Genomic DNA, 19,035 nt, shown 5'->3' with positions numbered 1-19,035 from the left:
CTCCCTACATGGGATTTACAGCAATTATCCTTGGGCCTGCCCCTGTCTGTATTTTGGCAGACCATCCTGCCAAGCCATATGATAACCGCTATACAGACAGGTCTGGTGACCTGCCTGAGCCTTATTGTCATTCCTTGTCAGATGCTGTCATTATACAGAGTTATGAGAGCCCTTTCCTCCCTGCCCATATCTGTGTGTGCTAAGTGTGCCCACATCTCTCTCTCTGTGTGTGTGTGTGTGTGTGTGTGTGTGTGTGCAGCCTCCTTTGTTCTATGTTTAAGTGCACAGTGTGCTGTGCGAGGCTGGCTGAAATCCAATTTATCTGAGCCGCATTAGCAGTTAACCTGGAGGATTCGGGTACCTTAGATTGTGTTTTTATGGCCATGTTACCAGGATTGGTTTGTGTGCTGTGTAGAGCAAGTAAATGAACTGGATAATCGCCATATTTCTATTCTACTCCGTGCTGTGGAGCCTGTGCCTCTGGAAGCAAAAGTTTTCTCTACAACAAAGTCACTTCTCAAGAACAATTATGCCCCCTGGGGGTGAAGATCTCTGTCAGTGTGTGCCAAGGATGACTAAATAAATTGGCTCCCAAATCACCTTTTCCTCGTTTAACTCTCATTTGATGTTTTTCACTGTAGATCAATGAAGATAGCAACAGAACCTTCTAAAACACAAACAAACAAACAAAACAAAACAACAAACAAAACCCAAAACAAATGCCAAGCCAATTGCATCCCCTCCAAAATACAACCAACCAAATTCACAACTATGGGAAGTGAATGGCCCAGGCATTATCTAATTATTCTACCTCCCGCATCTCAAATGCCTGCACCGGTGAGTTTGTATTTCAAATGTTGATGTAGATTAAGATCAACCCGAGGTCATGGCTAAGAGTCCCATCTTTATGCAGGTTTCTGGGCAATATAGGGAGGCTACAGTTGGACAAACTCCTGCCCATGTGGTTTCTGCTGGCTGTGAACAGACCTTGAAGGTGTGAGATGTACCTGTTTCTGAGGCATCTGTGCCCATCCCCAACGTCACCCATGCATGACACTTGCCACCCAGTGACTCTTGTGGGCCCTGTCCTTGCCCCTTGTTATAATGTAGCTCTGTCTTCTTACAGCCAGTGATAAATGGAAGGGCGCTGGCCTTGAGAGAAGAGTAAGTAGGTTTTAGTAAAAGCAAAGATTTCACCTAAAGACAAACTACAACCACCAAGAAACCCTGTTGCCTGCAAGTCCTCATGGGGTCTTCAGTAGTTAAAATTCTAAGTAGAAAAATCGTTCACCACTCAAAATGTAGAGCAGAGTAGAAAAGCGTAGTGAATGTAAATTCCCTGACGAACAAGCTCGTGGAGCGTGAGTTGAAGGTGTGAAGGTGCTGGTCACACCCATGTACTCTGCCTTCACTCGTCTCTAGTGCCATTGCTTGTTTTCTGTGTCTCAGAAAAAAAACGCCACGAACTCTTTTCTGGAGTGAACTGAGGACGGTGAACAAAGGACCCATGTAAACACTCATTCTTTCCGATCCCAAGCACCTGCTACCTCTGAGAAGTCAGCAGTGGCTTTGCCTCTCTAATAATAGGGCAAGTCATTAGCTTTTGTGAGTTCCTCCTTCACAACTCAGTTGCCGGGGCTGGACCTTCACACCTCAAGCTCTCTGCTATTTTGTGGTTCTAAGAACAGGGAGAAGTGGAGACAGTCGACATTGTACCTGTCTGTGGCCTTTCACTACTGAACACAAAGGCCTTTGTTGGTCCTTTTTGTTTCGTGGCAGGCAGAGATGGCACTGTGTGTGTGTGTGTGTGTGTGTGTGTGTGTGTGTGATGGTCACAGGCTGGCAGGTTGGTAAATGAGGGATCTTTTTCTTTATCTCCTGTTGGAATACTGCCTGTCTTGTGGTTTGTTTTTAAAAGGAAAAATAGTCTTATTTAAAAAAAAAAAAAAGAATCCTTGGTTGGAGGAATGGCTTGGTTGGAGGGATGGCTTGGTTGGAGGGATGGCTTGGCTTGGTTGGAGGGATGGCTTGCAGTGCAACTGTGAGACATGAGTTCCATCTGCAGAATCTTAAAAAGTAAGGCAGGCACATCTACATGCCATCCTAGTGCTGGGGAGGTCGAGGGCCCTGGGATTTACTGCACAGCTAGACTAGCTTACTTGGAGCACTCAGGTCAGTGGAAGACCATGTAACTGAGAGAGAGAGACTGAGAGAGAGAGAGAGAGAGAGAGAGAGAGAGAGAGAGAGAGAGAGAGAGAGAGAGAGAGAGAGAGAAAAGGAGGAAGGGAGGGAGGGAGGGAGGGAGGACGTTTGAGGTTGAGGTTGGCTTCTGGCCTCCATTTGCAACCATGTACACATGTGTCCATGCACACAGACATCCGACAAAGAATTCCCATATGTGAGAGAGAGAAAGTGAGTCCACCTTGTCACTTTTCTTTTTCACCTCTTCTCTGAGTATAGGCACCGAAACCATCACCCTAATGTCAACTTCTTCAAGGTCCAGGTTTCAAAACTGTTACATGTTTCTGTGTAAATGGTCATGTTAGGAAACTGAGTTGAAGAAATACACCATTTAAGGGTGTGAGCGTTGAGAAGCTTTTCCGTATTGGGGACAGTGGGGACAGTGAAGGAAACAGGTGTGGCATGGGTAGTACACACAGCTGGCTTTAACCTCATTGCCTTTCCTGTTTGGGGATTAGCTGTTTGTAATGAAGACCTGGACTCCTGGGCTTATCTTGAAACCAGAATGACAGGTGGGTGGGTGGGGAAGGAGGGAGGGAGGGAGAAAGAGAGGGATGGGGCAGGGAGCTCCAGCACCGGTTTTTATTCTTGAGGTCTGGTGGGCAGGAAATGAAGCAGAGCCACTGGGAGTGGGTGATGGATGGCCGGATGGGCCTCCTCTGTCCTTGCTCTGCATCCCTTCGCATTGGATTGGTTTTGGAAGTTCCCATCTGCAAACCACAGGGGCTGGGTTGAGGCTCTAAATCAAGTCTTTCTCTGTTTATTGCCTTTCGTGTCTGGGAAGTGCTTAAGCACTGAGTTAAAAAAAAAAATCAACTTTAGTTTTGACATGGATTGGTAGAGCATTAAGTACTTCTGCTTATGCGGCTTTGTGTTTCATTTTATGTGCGTATGTGTCTCTGTGTGTGTGTATGATTGCGTGTATGTATGTATGTATGTATGTATGTATGTACATATGTATGTGTATTATCTGTCTGTCTGTCCCTACACCCCCACAATCCCCCTTTCCCTTTTCTTACTGGAGACTTAAAAACGGGGTGTTCCTTTGCAGAAACTGTTGTGAGGCTGCTGTCTAGTTGAGTTGCTTCCGAAGCAGGAACAGTCAGTGTCATTAATTTCTCCCTGTGCTGTGTGGGTTGGGGAACATGACGGATCATGTTGCCACTTCAAAATGGGAGCCTTCAGAGGCAGGTGGGTGAATGGGCTGGCGAAAGGCTTTGGGGAGTTAATGTCCCTGTCTTGTCAGCCGTAGAACCACCCTTGGGTAGATGGATGGTGTTCTGGAGGAGTTTGAGTGTGAGGGGCTGGGGGCTGCAATCCAGATGGAGAGAGGTGGGGATGCCCCTGCTGCACAGCTGAACCCGAGGCCCGTTGTGCGTTTCTACTTTATAATAGAACAAGGTTTGGTGAGTGTGTGGCTGAAAGACCACCCTGGATGGAAAACGGACTGTAGTGCACATGGAAGAGATCAAAGATTAAGCTTATTTATCAGCCAAAAAGCAGTTTCTGTTCCAGTCTGAGTCCTGTTTATTAACATGAGTTCTTCCCAGGCTGTTGTGGGAAAGAATTTGGAGTTGTTCCAGATGTCTTCCAAGGAGGGAATGGGGCTCATTTTGCCTCCATGGGAGAGATCTGTTGAGGTAGAATAGGCAGCTTCTTGGGAAAGTGAGTTTCTGTCACTTTAAGAGGGATGTGGAGGCCAGGATGTACTTGGCCCAGGCGACCTCTAGAGGCCCTTAGATGATGTCTGCCAAAGGTTCCATGGGGACCTTACCTCCCTGCTCTTCAAATGACAAGTCAAAGGCTCCTTCTGGCTCTGATAAAACTAGATATCCTGCCTGGGACAGACTAATCTCCTGTGAAAGTGGAGTCATGAAAGGATTGTTTTTATTCATTTATTTTTCTCCTTTCAGAAATTAGAGGATCAAAAAGATTCAACTCATAGTTCCTATGTATTCGCAACTTAGAAGACAACACAGACTCTAGAATTGGATCCTATCTCAGCATTTACTTTTCTGTGGTTCTGAGTAAACACCAGACCTTTAACGACTAAATCATGGCTGTTGATGTTCCCTCTATGCTGTTTTAAGTGTTAGCCGAGGAGATAGGTAGAGTGTGAGTGACAGGGCCTGGCACTAAGCTCCCTCAACAGGCCAAGCTATGCCCTCTCATCTCCCTGACAATGGAAAGTAGTAATGGCTACGGATGACTCAAAGACAAGGCTAGTTCACAAACAAAGGAAACCTTTGTATTGGCTGCTGTTGTGACAAATGACCACAAACGGTGGATTAACACAGTAGAAATGTATTCTTTCAGTCCTAGAGTGCAGAATCCCAGAAGCAAGGGGTCCATGGGCTGTGCTCCCTTCTAAGGAACCGTGGGCAGATCTCTCCTTGCCTCTCTTAGCTTCTGAGGGCTACAGGTGGTTCTTAGCTGTGGCCCTGTGACTCCCATCTCTGCTTCTGTTTATTTATTTATTTTTAAATTTTTTAATTTATTTTTATTTTATTATTAATTTATTCTTGTTACATCTCAATGGTTATCCCATCCCTTGTATCCTCCCATTCTTCCCTCCCTCCCATTTTCCCCTTATTCCCCTCCCCTATAACTGTTCCTGAGGGGGATTAACTCCCCCTGTATATGCTCATAGGGTATCAAGTCTCTTCTTGGTAACCTGCTGTCCTTCCTCTGAGTGCCACCAGGTCTCCCCCTCCAGGGGACATGGTCCAATGTGAGGCACCAGAGTACGTGAGAAAGTCATATCCCACTCTCCACTCAACTGTGGAGAATGTTCTGACCATTGGCTAGATCTGGGAAGGGGCTTCAAGTTTACCGCCTGTATTGTCCTTGGCTGGTGCCCTAGTTTGAGCGGGACCCCTGGGCCCAAATCTGCCTATCATAATGTTCTACTTGTAGGTTTCTAGGACCCTCTGGATCCTTCTACTTTGCTATTCTCCCATGCTTCTCTCATCTAGAGTCCCAATAGGATGTCCTCCCCTCTGTTCCAGTTTCCTGGTAAGTGAAGGCTTTTGTGGGACATGCCCCCTGGGCTAGTATGCAGATATAAGTGAGTATATACCATTTAAGTCTTTCTGCTTCTGGGTTAAGTCACTCATTATGATCATTTCTAGCTCAATGCATTTATCCACAAATTTCGGGAATTCCTTGTTTTTAATAGCTGAGTAGTATTCCATAGTGTATATGTACCACAGTTTATTTATCCATTCTTCTACTGATGGACACTTAGGCTGTTTCCATGTTCTGGCTATTATGAATAAGGCTGCTATGAACATGGTTGAGCAAATTTTCTTGTTGTGTGCTGGAGCATCTTCTGGGTATATTCCAAGGAGTGGAATAGCTGGGTCTTGAGGAAGCCCTATTCCCATTTTCTGCTTCTGTTTTGACACGGTCTTTTCTATGGTGTCTGGGTCATTTCTTCTTTTTGAAGGACAAGACTGGTTTATAAACACGAGAACCCTTTGTGTTGGTTTCTAAGTCATTTAGACATAAAGTGTCTGCCTGTGGGCTTCACTGGGGAAAGGAGATGAAGGAGGAACTGTGGTACGACCCTACATTATATCCTTAGTTTTGGGGGACAGAATTGGAAATGACAACCTTTTAAACAATGGTCACTAATGCCAGTGGTGCATCCTTTGAAGTTAATCTGTGGTTCTCTACAGACAGAATACCATGCAGTCTGAACTCAAGGGTAAAGGTAGCTGAGGATCTGGCTGAGAGTCTAGCCTATGTCCTTTCCTGCGGCTAGTTCGTGTCTGTGTGAGGCACAAAGATAGAGACATGGAAAGAAAAGAGGACTTCTAGAAAGTCTGTTTGCATAGAGGATCCAGCACATTTGAGGAGAAGATCTCACTCTGGTGGAAGAGAGGAGGGAGATGGCAAGCATGACCTTTCAACTCAGGGTTCTGGTCCTGGCTAGGGTGCCACTCAAAGCCTGCTATGGTCTCTTCCCGGGCCTCAGGCAGAAGGTGAGTTGGGAATTAAAGTGATGTACCAGTGTCATCATAGTTCAGTGAGACAGTATGGCATAGCATGCAGGTGAGATGGTGCGGCATAGTCCATGCAGGTGAAATGGTGTGTCCTAGCCCATGCAGGTGAGATGGTGTGTCATAGCTCATGCAGGTGAGCTGGTGTGGCATAGATCATGCATGTAAGACAGTGTGGCATAGTCCACTCAGGTGAGATGGTGTGGCATAGCCCATGCATGTGAGATGGTGTGGCATAGTTCATGCAGGCCTTTCTGGCTAAAATAAAAAAGTGTGTTTGTGTGTGTGTGTGTGTGTGTGTGTGTGTGTGTGTGTGTGTGTGCATATGTGTAGGTATATGTACCTGTTTGTGCACACGTAGAGAGAGATGTCAGTAGTATTTTCCTGTAACTCTCTCACCCTTCTTTTGAGGCTGATCTCTGTGCCTGAAGCTTGCTGTTTCAGTGAGGCAGGCTGGCCACTGAGCACCTGGAATTCTGCCTGTCTGTCTCTCTTCCCTTCCCAAATGCTTGTGTTACAAGCATGTGTGGTCATGCCTGGCTTTTATGTAGATGCTGGGGTTTCAAACTTGGCACACATGCTGCACAGCAAGCACCTGTACCCACTGAGCCATATAATTTCCAGCTCTGTCTGTGCAGGTTTTATACCTGTAGTTCCCAGCTCCATCTCTGCAGTTTTTATACCTCTTAGACAACAAAAGATAGAAAATTTGGAGAAACTCAGTTCTGACCCTCCAGTGGTGTCACTGGTGATGCCCATGGCCAGCCACACCCCTTTCTGCCTACTGGGATATGGCAGCATTTTTGACAGACGTGGTTCTAATCAGGGGAGATGACAACTGCTCAGTGACATGTTAGTACAAGGCAACTGGGTAGCTTTCAACAGAAGCAGCGAGGCAGACTCCACTGTGGTGGTGGGGGAGGTGGAGCTTGAGCATCCACTTAACGGATGTTTGGGATTTACCACATGCCAGGTAACTGGGACACAAGGTAGGCTTATATGATATGGACAGAGCGCATCATGGTCTGCACTTTGGGAAGCTCTTCAGGGACGGGGACCTTGTTTGAGCAGAAACAAAGTGGTACAGACTTTCCCCCTCATTCCAGTTAGATTTGTAGATTGGGATTCTATATGCCATAGGCTTGAAGTGTGGCCCAGAGGCCTACAAAGAGTGACTTCACACTTGAATACTTTCTTATTTTTGTTTTAATTTGAAATTTTAATTGAACGATTGAATACACTTATCATGTACTTGTGTTATTCTGAAATATATAATATATATATTTGTGTGATATATATATGTGCCACTTTTTAAATCTATCCAGTGATGGACATCTGGATAAATACTATTTCTTGGCAACTGTGACTAGGGCTACAGTAAACATAGGAGTGCATACATCTCTTTGACATAGTGACTTCAGTTTCTCTACGTCTGTCTGCGAAAGAGCTTGCTAAATCATATACAGTCTCTCTAATGCCTTCTCCCTTCCTCTCCCTCCACATGTAGAATGTGTAATTGAGTCGATTCACAAAAGAATAATAAGGCATTTTGAGTGTGCGTGTAAAAACCCTTAAAATCTTAGCAAATTTAAAGAACATATACACAACCACAAAAGTCTCCCTAACAGCCACTAAAGCAACCCGGGCCAAAAGGAATAAGGCTGGAGGCATTATAATGTTGAAATTCAAAACATACTGTGATGTTATAGCAACAGCAATGTTCTGACAAACGCACTGTCGTATGGGCTAACTATAGGCTACAGAACCGAGGGAAAAGTCTACACATTTCTCTCCAACCAATCTTCAGCAGTGTCAGCAGGAATGTGTCCTAGGGGAAGGGCGGCCTTACCAGTATGTGGTGCTGAGGTAACTGCACACCTGGACATGAAGAGGAAAGAAACTATATCATCCACTCATCTCATGCCACTCTCAAAAGTGATAGAGTCTAAAGTGTGAGACCCCCAAGCTAAGTAATTACTAGAAGACTCTTTTGAACATTGGTCTGGGCAAGGGTTTTTTGGACTATGACCCCCAAATCATAGACAGCCAAGTAAAATCAATAAATAGGATTCCATCAGACCCAAAGTCTGCGCTACAATGGAGGCAGTCTACAGAGGGGAGCGAGAGCCTCCAGAGCAGAAGAAAACACTCACAGGGCGCTCATTTGGCAAAGATTGACTTCCAGAGCTGCTAAGGACCCTGGACCAGCTGCATATCAACAAGAACAACAGAACCAAATAATCCATCTAGAAAACGGAAAAAATGACCCAAGTAGACATTTTTCAAAAAAGGTAAATGAGCAATTCCATGGGAAAATGTTTAGCTTCACTAATCATCAGAGAAAAAGCGAATAATCAAACAAACAAACAAACCACCTCAATGAGATCTCTCATGCTAGTTAGGATGGTTATGAGCAAAAAGGCAAAAATAATCCAGAGAAAGGAGAGCTCCCACATACTGGGGGTGTAACTGAGTTAGCTGCTATAGAAAACCAAATGGTGGTTCCTGAAAGTGCTAGAAGCAGAATGTCAGGTGATTTAGTATGCTTCCTACTGGATATGCCCCTAGGAACTAAAGCCAGTACGCCAAAGCGAGATGTCTACACTCCCAAGCTTACTGCAGCACTCTTCATAGTAGGAAGGAATGGAAGGGACCTGGATGTCCATCCCTGGGCAGATGGAGAATGCGTTTGTGCTATGACACCCAGTGGCATATTATTCAGCCACAAAGAGCAATATTCTGTTAGGTGTGGCAACGTGGGTGACACTTGAGGATCCTAGGTTAGGTAAGGCAGACAGAGAACGACACTATACGCTCTCACCCGTGGGAGCTAAAAAGCTGATCTCAAAGAAACAGGGGATAGGATAGTAGTTATCAGGTCCTGGGAAGGATCAGGGGAGGAACGGATGGAGAAAGAGTGGTTAGTGGGTACAGAGGTACAGCCTGGAGCAGTAGACACTGGTGGCCGTAGCAACGAACTATTTCAAAACTAGCGCGTAGAGAGGAGTTTGCATATCTAATACAAAGGAATGGTAAACTGCCGAGGTAACAGGCATGCCAGTCACCTCAATCTGATCCTTACACATTATCTTCATGTATACCACAGTGCAGGAATATGTGCAGTTACTGCATGCCAATCAAAACATGTTCAAAAAGACTGCAACAGGGCCTGGAGAAATGGCTCAGGGGTTAAAAGTGTGCATTGCTTTTGCAGAGGACCCGAGTTTCCAGCCCCCGTGTCAGATGGCTCACAAGCATCTGTAACTCCATCTCTAGGGGATCTGATGGCTCCTCCTGCAGGCAGCTGTACTCGCATGCACGCACGGGACCTCCCACACACCCAAAGTTAACAATAAAACGTTGAGAAGAATGCAGGCCGTTTTTTTGGTTTGTTTGTTGTTTGTTGTTTTGGTTTTTCGAGACAGGGTTTTCTCTGTGTAGCCTTGGCTGTCCTGGAACTTGCTTTGTAGACCAGGCTGGCCTCGAACTCACAGAGATCCACCTGCCTCTGCCTCCCTAGTGCTGAGATTAAGGGCGTGCGCATTCTTGCTAACTGCAGTTCTACTGTGTGCTACAACAGACCTTCTGAATGCTTTCCGCTGACGTAACTGAAAATGGCATGTGACCATCTATCTCTTCAGCCCCTGCCCCTGCCCCTGCCCCTTCTCACCATTCGCCTCTCCGCTTCTGTGAGTTGGGGTTGCAGGCTGAGCACATCCACCTGTTATTTGTTTCCCTGTACCTCACAGGACACCCTCTGGGTTCGCCCATACTAACCCAACTAATAGTACACACACACACACACACACACACACACACACACACACACACACACACACATATGTATATATTTTAATTTTAAGGCTGGATGATATTTCATTGTGTGCCGCCTATTTTGTGTTTTCTTTTTTCATTTCATCCACTGACAAATACTTCATTTAACTGTATAAACTGGCTCTTGTGAACAGTGTTACATGGATGTGAGGGTGAAGGTGTTTCCTTGACACACAGACCTTATTCCCAAATAGTGGGGACTGTTGTATCACACTGTAGTTTTATTTTTAATTTCTTCTCAATGCCTTTCTTTTCTCTTGATATGCCAGCCTTTAGGCTTCTTAGCCCCCGCCCTTCACTTGGGGTAAAGCCAGGCATGAATCCAAAACTCTGGGATGAACTGCGGCAGGAGGGACAGATTGGCGGAGATGCCAGTCTGAGGGCAGCCTCTGCAGCTCCGCTTGCCCTGGGTTAGTGTTTGTGTGTATGCGTCTCCTCTTCCCACCTCTCTTAGGCACAAGCTAGGCTGACCATTGCAGCATATCCTGTAGCCTGTGTTTGCCAAACTCCAACAATATTCATGGCAATGTGCCGAATCATACAAAAATGTGGGTGGACCCATGTATCTATGGAGGGGCCCGAGATAGTCTACTTCTAACAACCCCCGACCCCAGTCCCCAGCTGATGAATGAAGTCTGAGGAGGCATAGAGCCTGTGGACTTATTTCCTGTTGGAAGATGATGTCAGCAGGTCCCCCATTTGCCAGGCTGCATTGGGAATGCTTCCTTCTCATTTTACTGCGACGACCCATTCTTTACAGATGCGTTGCGTTTTCCTGTTCTTAAAGGTGAAGTCTACCCGCATGCTATAAAGGTCATATTTAGGCTTCCTGCAGCAGCACACACTTTTCTCTTGGTCGTGCTAACACCGTTGGTGGTGAAACCACCAAGTCCAAACCTGTTGGAAGAAAGAAAGTCATCTTGTTGGAGGGAGCTGGGCTACTTACAAGGCAGATAGCATCCTGCAGCTTGCTGGATTGATGGAGAGAGGCACCAGGACTCAGACTCACCTATTTTTCATTCCTTGAATGAAGTCTATCTTCTGAATTACACGAGCCATGTGAAGCAGGGAAAGAGAGCAATGGTTCTGGAAACAAAAGCAGAGTTCTTATCTTTTAATACAGAAGAGAATGCCTCAGGATATTATTATTTGTGATTTATGGGGTGCATAGCAATATGACCAGTGTCTCACCACAGCCGACAGAGGACTCTGACCCTCTGCCTTTGATGAACTCTTGTAGTTTCCCAGGGGCAATTTCCTACTGCAGGATAGCTGCTGCATCACAAAATCCCGACTTAAAAAAAAAAAAAATCCTACTGAGTGAGCTACTAGTAACCTTGGCTTCTGTTAAGTCCTCAGCATAGATTTATTCTATGACCATCCAAAATTCCTAAACGTTCTCACCGCTAGCAGATTAGGATAATCATATTGGCTCTCAAGATTTATTTTCCATGAAATATCTTTGAGTGTGTTTATTAGGGAGCCTTGATTTTGAGTGAGGCTAAGGACATGTCTTGGCTTGGTGGGGTGGCACACACTTTTGTTCCCAGCTCCAGTGGATCTTTGAGCTTGAGATCAGGCTGCTCTACAGAGAGAGTTCCAGGACACCAAGGCTACACACAGAAACACTGTGGCTGGAAAAAAAAAAAAAAAAAAAAAAAAAAAAAAAAAAAAAAAAACCCAAACCATTTGCCACACTGTGAGGTGTGGATCTTCTGCACCCACAGCTAAGTGCAGCAGTGAGGTGAACACCTGAGGGCGCAGTGCTGAGGATCTGGGGACAGGTGTGTTCTTGGGGTGTGCTGGCGAGTCCAGATCCTTGGGAGAGGCCTTGCCTCAATATACAATGGTGAAGAAGGATTGAGAAAGAAATCCTGATGTTAACTTCCAGCCTCCACATGTACACACACACACACACACACACACACACACACACACACACACACACGCCCACACATACGCCCATTCACACGAACACATGCACAATGCACATGCACAGAATGGACCGACTACCTACACACACACACACACACACACACACACACACACACACCATGTACCTCTCCACAGACACACACACTGCACAGAAAATACTGCTGAGAACTCAACTTTCTTCCTGAATATGCATCAGGTTTCATCAACAAGATTAAAGTAGGCAAATAAATGAAATCAGCTAAACAAACAAACTAGAAGATGGATTGCTTCTCTTAAAGACAATGGTAAAAGAGGAGGCAACCCTCCCCAGCTCTTTCCTTCTTGCCTTCCTGAGTTTTCAAAACTTCATCTTGATATAATTTCAGACTTACAGACAGATAGCAAAAAACAGACTGCACAGTCCTGGAATAATTTCCACTCTAAATTTAATCCTACATTTAACCATATTTGCTTCCTCTTTCTCTTTGTGTATGCATCTATATTTAAGCATTATTTACTGACCCGATTAAGAAACATATATATCTCTTTGTGCATAAATACTCTCATAAATATTCTAAGCAGTAAGATATTTTCTTATATAACCACAGTGCAGTTATCCAAATCAGCAGGTTAAATTAGTGATACTATTAAATCTATAGACACATCAAATTTTGCCAGTTAACTTAATGGTGTCCTGCAAGCATAATAAGACATAATTTTCTTCGGCTCATGATCCAGGCAAGGCTCAGGCATTGTATATAGACGTCCTATTTCTTTCCTTTTTCTTTTTTGCTTTTCTAACCCCAATCATCAAACCCGTGGTTCTCTGTTTCACAGAGAGGGTAAATTCTTGACCCTAAGGGATTTCATGGAAACTGAAGAGACAAATGTTATTTTAACAAGCAACTGTAAAAGTCAGTGCTGGAGTCCCAAGGTTGAATTCTGAGAGCACTAAAGTTATAAAAATAAGGCAATTATTATGAAAGTTATAAAAATACAATTATTATAAAAAACATGGAAATGAATCAAGCAGAAATAAAAGTCTTCCCTTGGTTTCATTTGAATAAAGAGTTAAAGATTATGTTGTATTGTTTTTACAGCATATGATTTTTGAAGCAAAAAATGGGACCATACTATAAATATTATCCTGTAATTTTATGCTTAAAAATATACTGGTATGTTATACAGCCATTTGAGAATGGACTTCTGCCATTTGTGTTGCAGAACCCCAGTCTGTTTTGTTTTGTTTTTGCTTTTCAAGATAGGCTTTCTCTGTAGCCTTGGCTGTCCTGGACTTGCTTCTTAGACTAGGTTGGCCTTGAACTCATAGAGATCTGCCTGCCTCTGCCTCCTGGAGTGCTGGGATTACAGGGTGGTGCCACTGTGCCGGGCAGAATCAACCTCAGCCTGAATCAAGCTCCTCTGCCTTGCCCTTGGTGGATTTATTGAGAGCACTTGGAAACAACCTTGTTCGTAGCTAGGTGCTCAGGCACCAAGGAAGGTTTGAGATGCAAAGCCTTTCTCGGGTTTTGAATCTTTTTGCCTTCTATTTAATGGTACACAGAGAGCCCTCCATTAATTTCTGTCTGTCTGTGGTGAACCTCATGAGGCTGGCTAACTTGGGAAACGTTGCTCATATTTGGGTCATTATACCCTTGACGCCAAACCCACTTCCAGGTTGAAAACAAAGTATGAAAAAATGTTCATAATGATACTTTCACTCACTAAAGTCTGTCTCTCAAGCAGTACTGAACACACACACACACACACAGACACACACACACACACACACACACACACACACACACACACAACTTGGTAAAGTTTCTATAATCACATTCTCCCCACCTCGGGTGTTGATTTCTAGCTATTTGGGTAGTCTTTGGTCTGTATCCCAGATTAGAAGTGCAGCTGTTCGCCAGGCTGCAACTTACTTGCCGGATCTTGGAGGACTTTACCAGGTTCCTGCAATTGTTGGCTGAGCCTCTTTAGGAAGCTGGTCTTTGGTCCCTGTCTGTGTTTCCTCTGGACTTTTTTTTTGACCTTCAACTTTATTTGTTCTTTGCTCACCCTGACCTGTTTTTAAACCCAGAGGCCATGAGGTGGTGAAGAATCCAGGTTATATGCGCATTTGATGGCCGTATTAGTGGCTGGCCCATTTTGCTTCTTCTCCACAGCCTTTGGCCTTGAAAGCTCTTTGGAGCAGGGTCTGTTTTCTTGTAACTGCTTTCCTGCACTTGTTGGGCAAAATCGGAGCAATGATTGAGTCCTCAGCACCCTTATGGCACTGTGGAGTAATAACATTTATCACACTCCTTGTTTAAGCCCTTTAGAGAATGACATTTCACAGTGTAATTTTGCGCCACTGATTTTTCCCTCGTGAGTTTTAACTTTCAGGGTAGAATTCCGTCTTATGGCTTCACCTTTTTCCTATTTTGTGTATCTATGAGAAGTTGCACAAGTCAGGCATAGTAAATGGAGTCAGGTCGTGCTCCCAAGCACCCTTCACCTCAAGATTCCTGATTGTTTTTTCCTTATGAGTCGTGAGCAGGCCCAAATTACCTCACCTCTAGCTGCCCTTTCCACTTTATGAAGCAAGGCGCTAAGAGCAACGCTGCTCTAAAAATCCCCAGATGACCTGCAGTTTGCTCCTTTTTATTATCCCTTAAACAATGTCCCAGTAATTGAAATCTCGAGTAGCAAAGTTTTGTGATCTTGTCACTTAGCATTTAGTTATGTTTGGCTTATTTATATTGTGTCTTTAAACCCCAGAGAGGTCGGACTCTGCCTCTGAGACCTGAGGGACCCAAACCAAGAATATCGTCACTCACTCAGCAGCAAGAAGTTAAACGGTGTGTGTGTGTGTGTGTGTGTGTGTGTGTGTGTGTGTGTGTGTGTGTCTTAGCAACCCCACTTATTTGAAAGTCAGAAGGAGGAAAAGATGGAGAGGAACACCAGGAATCTCAGGCCATTTCAGAAGGAGCAACAGGGGGAGGAGAGGCACGGGCATTTAGATTTATTCTGCATGATACATTTTATTTATTTATGGGGACATGGTATCTGTTTTCCTCCCCTGTATGGTAATTCATCAGTGAGTTCATCCTGATTTAGTAGTGCACAGAGGACACCTGCTGCTAATTCCCCTTTATTTCATATATTTCTTCTACCTTAGCTCATAAAGCGTCAACACTGCCACTTCCTTTATCATCCATCTGTATTTCCTTGCGAGCCCCACTCTCGTTGATCTATAGCACAAGCCCTCCTTTGCCACCCCTTTGTCCTCTCCTCACAGATTGCATTCCTCAGTATTGACACTTCACTCATTTGATTTATCCCAACAGCTTCCCTGATGCCAACCAGCTCATAATTCCCTTTCTGGTAGCATCACTTCAAGGCCTTCCTGGTTATTTCCCTTGGCTCCTCGTATTTGTGCATCGACGCCTGAGATATTTACTGGCGATTTGTCCTTTCTTTTAGTTTTCTGTTTGCTTAGAGCCAGACCACAGGTGCTAAGTTGTGAGGCCCCGAAGGGTATCTGGGATTCTATGAGCTTTGCTCTTGGTGGAGCACTGGAGGGCTCCATCTCCAGCCTCTTGGCCGAAGAGCCATCCTGGATTTGCTTCAAGGCGAATACCCATCCTTCTGTATTCTGCTAAACTCTGTTAATCTGGTGCTTCTTATAGCCGAATCCCACGAAGCTTCTAGAAGGGAAGACTAGATAATAGGCTTCAAAGGGAATTATCTTTGAAAGGGGAAACACACTTTGCTTCTTTCTCATTTTGGTCTGATCATGCTATAGTCACTGATAGATGTGGTGTGGAGGGAGAAGAAAAGAGTTTCTCTTCCTGAATTCTTATGATAATGCCATTGAAACATTGAATGCCACAGCCCTTCAGCTGCCCTGATTTGCATGAGCTTTCTTGGAAAAATCTTAATGGTTCTTCACTCAGATGGTCTGTGACGCACATACGATGTACTAGAAATGGTTTGTAGCCAAATCACGTGTGTTTTAGGATCCCACACATCACTTAAAATTACATTGCCACAGAGGGCACTCCATTCTGTTGCTGTGCTCCAGAAAGTACATGGGGCTGGGGTCTCTTAGTGATCTCCTAGCTGGGGTCTATGATATGGATCGTGCCTTACTATCTGATAGTGGATAGAAGATTTTCCAACTGTGAATGGTATGGCTTGGATTTGAAGTGTCCCTCAAAAGGCTTATGTGTTGAAAGCTTGGTCCTCATCTGGTCATTCCATTGTCCAGTGGGGATTAGATCACAAAGGCTGCCACCACTCAGTGGACTGATTCATTGATGAATGGGACGTTAGGAGGTGAGGCCTCTTTGGAAGAGGTGTGTCGTATCCTTGAGGTAGTATATCTTATCCCTGTTCCCCTCTGTCTGTCTCTGTTTCCTGGTCACTGTGAAGTAAGCAGCTGTGTCCCACTATCCAGTCTCTGCCATGATGCTGTGCCTTGCCACTGGTCCACACTGACCATCGATTGAAACCTCTAATTGTCCTTGGTTTTAATGTCTATTTGCCACAAATTAGAATCACCTAAGCAGTGGGCTCAATGGAAGGACTATCCTGATTGCCTAGTTGATGTGAGAGGACCCATCCTTCTGCTAGCAGCCCAGACTATAAAGAGTGTTGCAGAAGGAAAGCTTCTTGTCTTTTGCTCGCTTGGCTTTTCCTACCAGTACCTGGTTGATGATGTACTTTTCTGCTGCTGCTGCTGCTGCTGCTGCTACTGATAATGAAGATTCATTGGTATCAAGGACCAGGCTCTCTCGTCTTTCCATTGTGGACTTAAGGACCGGCAGCTCTCCAGGAACTCTCCAGGCTTTTCAGCTCCAGCTTGAGACTGCTGAATACTCAGCTTTGTGGGACTGAGCAATACCAGGATGTCGGCCTCCCCAATGGGAGCCAGCCACTGTGGGACAACCCTGATGACTCAGCCCCTCAGGTCTGAGGTATTTATGGATATTTCAGTGTAAGTTGACTTAATGCATCCTTTCATGCATTGCACTGGTTCTGTTCCTCTAGAAAACTCTGACTAATACACCTCTGAAAAGATAAGAGTAGATGTACCTTCCTCTACGGTGATTTGTCCAGGCCTTAATCACAGTGACAACAGCAGACAGGCGCACTGAGTGAGGGACACTGGTCAATAAGCCATTTTCTGGCTCCATATTTCTGAGGAAATACTGATGGTGGAGACACCACAGTACCGTTTCCTCACTAGCATTTCCCCATCTGTGAAATAAGAGAGACCAGTGGACCGCCGCATTGTAAAAGCAAATTTAAACGGGCTTCCGTTGTAAGTGGAGGAATTTGGGTAGCTGTAAGGAAGAATTCCCTAGTTCTGAGGAAGTCAAATTGCTCAGACTGCTGTATAATCGCATCCTCAACAGCGCTTTAAGTGTTTTTCCCTTGCAGGGAAGACTACAACAGGTAATTTCAGCTTTCTGATAGCAATATATGGATTTCTGCCCTATACTAATGTTCTCCTGATTAATGTGTTCCCGGGAGCCCATGCAATGAGGGCAGGTTTATTGGTAGGATGAGCAAGTACAGAAAAGCCAAGCAGTGGCCACAGATGTCAAGAGAAAAAGAAACCAGACAGCAAAAACTGAGCAAGGAATATTTCTTTAGTGTAAGAGACATCAGAGAGTCAAATTATTTACCTCAAGCTCTACCTTTGAAAACTATGAAAAAAAAAAAAAAAGAGAGAGAGAGAGAGAGAGAGAGAGAGAGAGAGAGAGGAGAGAGAGAGAGAGAGAGAGAGAGAGAGAGATGGCATCACTTTTTGAGAGTACCAAAGGGAAAATGGTACCGGCAAGATTATTCAAGCAATCAATGATTGAAGTCAGGAGTAGGAGTCATGTGTCCAAAGGGCCTGGCTGCTGCTTTACCCACCCAGCACCAGAGGCGAACACACTCTCTGGAGCAGAGGTAAGAGACACAGCAGTTGTTATGGTGGCACTCCAACATTTACAGTCAGGTTTACAAAGTCAACCAGTCCTCATCTGCTGACTTTGCAGAGTTCTGTGAAGAATTGAACTATCCTCCTGTAAGAAGATATACTCTCTGTATTTAAGGATCTACGTCCCGTCCGGTGTTGACCAAAATGCACAGACTGATGACAGGATTCGAAGTAGAGAAACAGAACATTCCCAAGTGTTGGGCTGCGGCTTTCCCTTCAGACGGCTTCTTGAAGGTTTCCCTTTTAAAGTTAGTGAGAGGTACTGATTTACCATTTATATACGGGCATAATTTATCTGCATCGATTAAAATGATCAAGTGTGCAATGACAGCTCTTTCTATTCCAGGCAAATGCCTCCTTTGTGCTTTGCAGACAAGCGTCTCTGACACGGCAGGGGAAACTGCTGAAGAAGTCAGTCTGCGGGGTGTGCTCTCATCCGGGAGGTGGCGTGAGATGGATTAATGGCAAATCACAATACATTATTTATCAGATGATAAGTGTGATAATTGTCCTTATTTATCATCAGTATAACTTGCTTGTTCTTCTGTCATGAGCCCCATCAAACTCTCCCCACAGATTTGCTGGCTGAAATAGGCAGTCAAAAGGTCATTCCAACAATTTTTACTCATAATGACACACTGATTATCTCCTAATTGAGAAATGTAAACTAGAGGCTCTGGAAAGTAATGTGAATGACCCTTGTATTTCTAACACAGCGAAAAGAATCACTCTGAACCTTACCCATCCCGCCACCCAGCAGAGCCTGCAGTCATTCTGATGTGCTTCTAAATTAATTGGAGATACTTTGTTTTTTTTTTTCCCCCCCGGGGGGGGGGTGGTGGAGGAGGAGAAAACCCAATCCAAAACCAACCCTTGTGCCTAAATTTGCTGCAGAGACAAAGTAGGGCTGTAACATAGTTTTCACTCTGTACTGTCCTTCTGGCAGCTAATCCATTGAAGCTTAATTGTAATTATCCACCAGGTTCGGGCCTGGACAGGAATACTGATCAGTGCTATGTGCGTTTCCACGGGCAGGGCTGTGGATCGTGCCTGTTG

The sequence above is a fragment of the Acomys russatus genome, chromosome 15 (assembly GCF_903995435.1).
Source record: "Acomys russatus chromosome 15, mAcoRus1.1, whole genome shotgun sequence".
Lineage (NCBI taxonomy): Eukaryota > Metazoa > Chordata > Mammalia > Rodentia > Muridae > Acomys > Acomys russatus.
The sequence above is the reverse complement of the archived record's forward strand: the minus strand, read 5'-3'. Positions refer to the sequence as shown.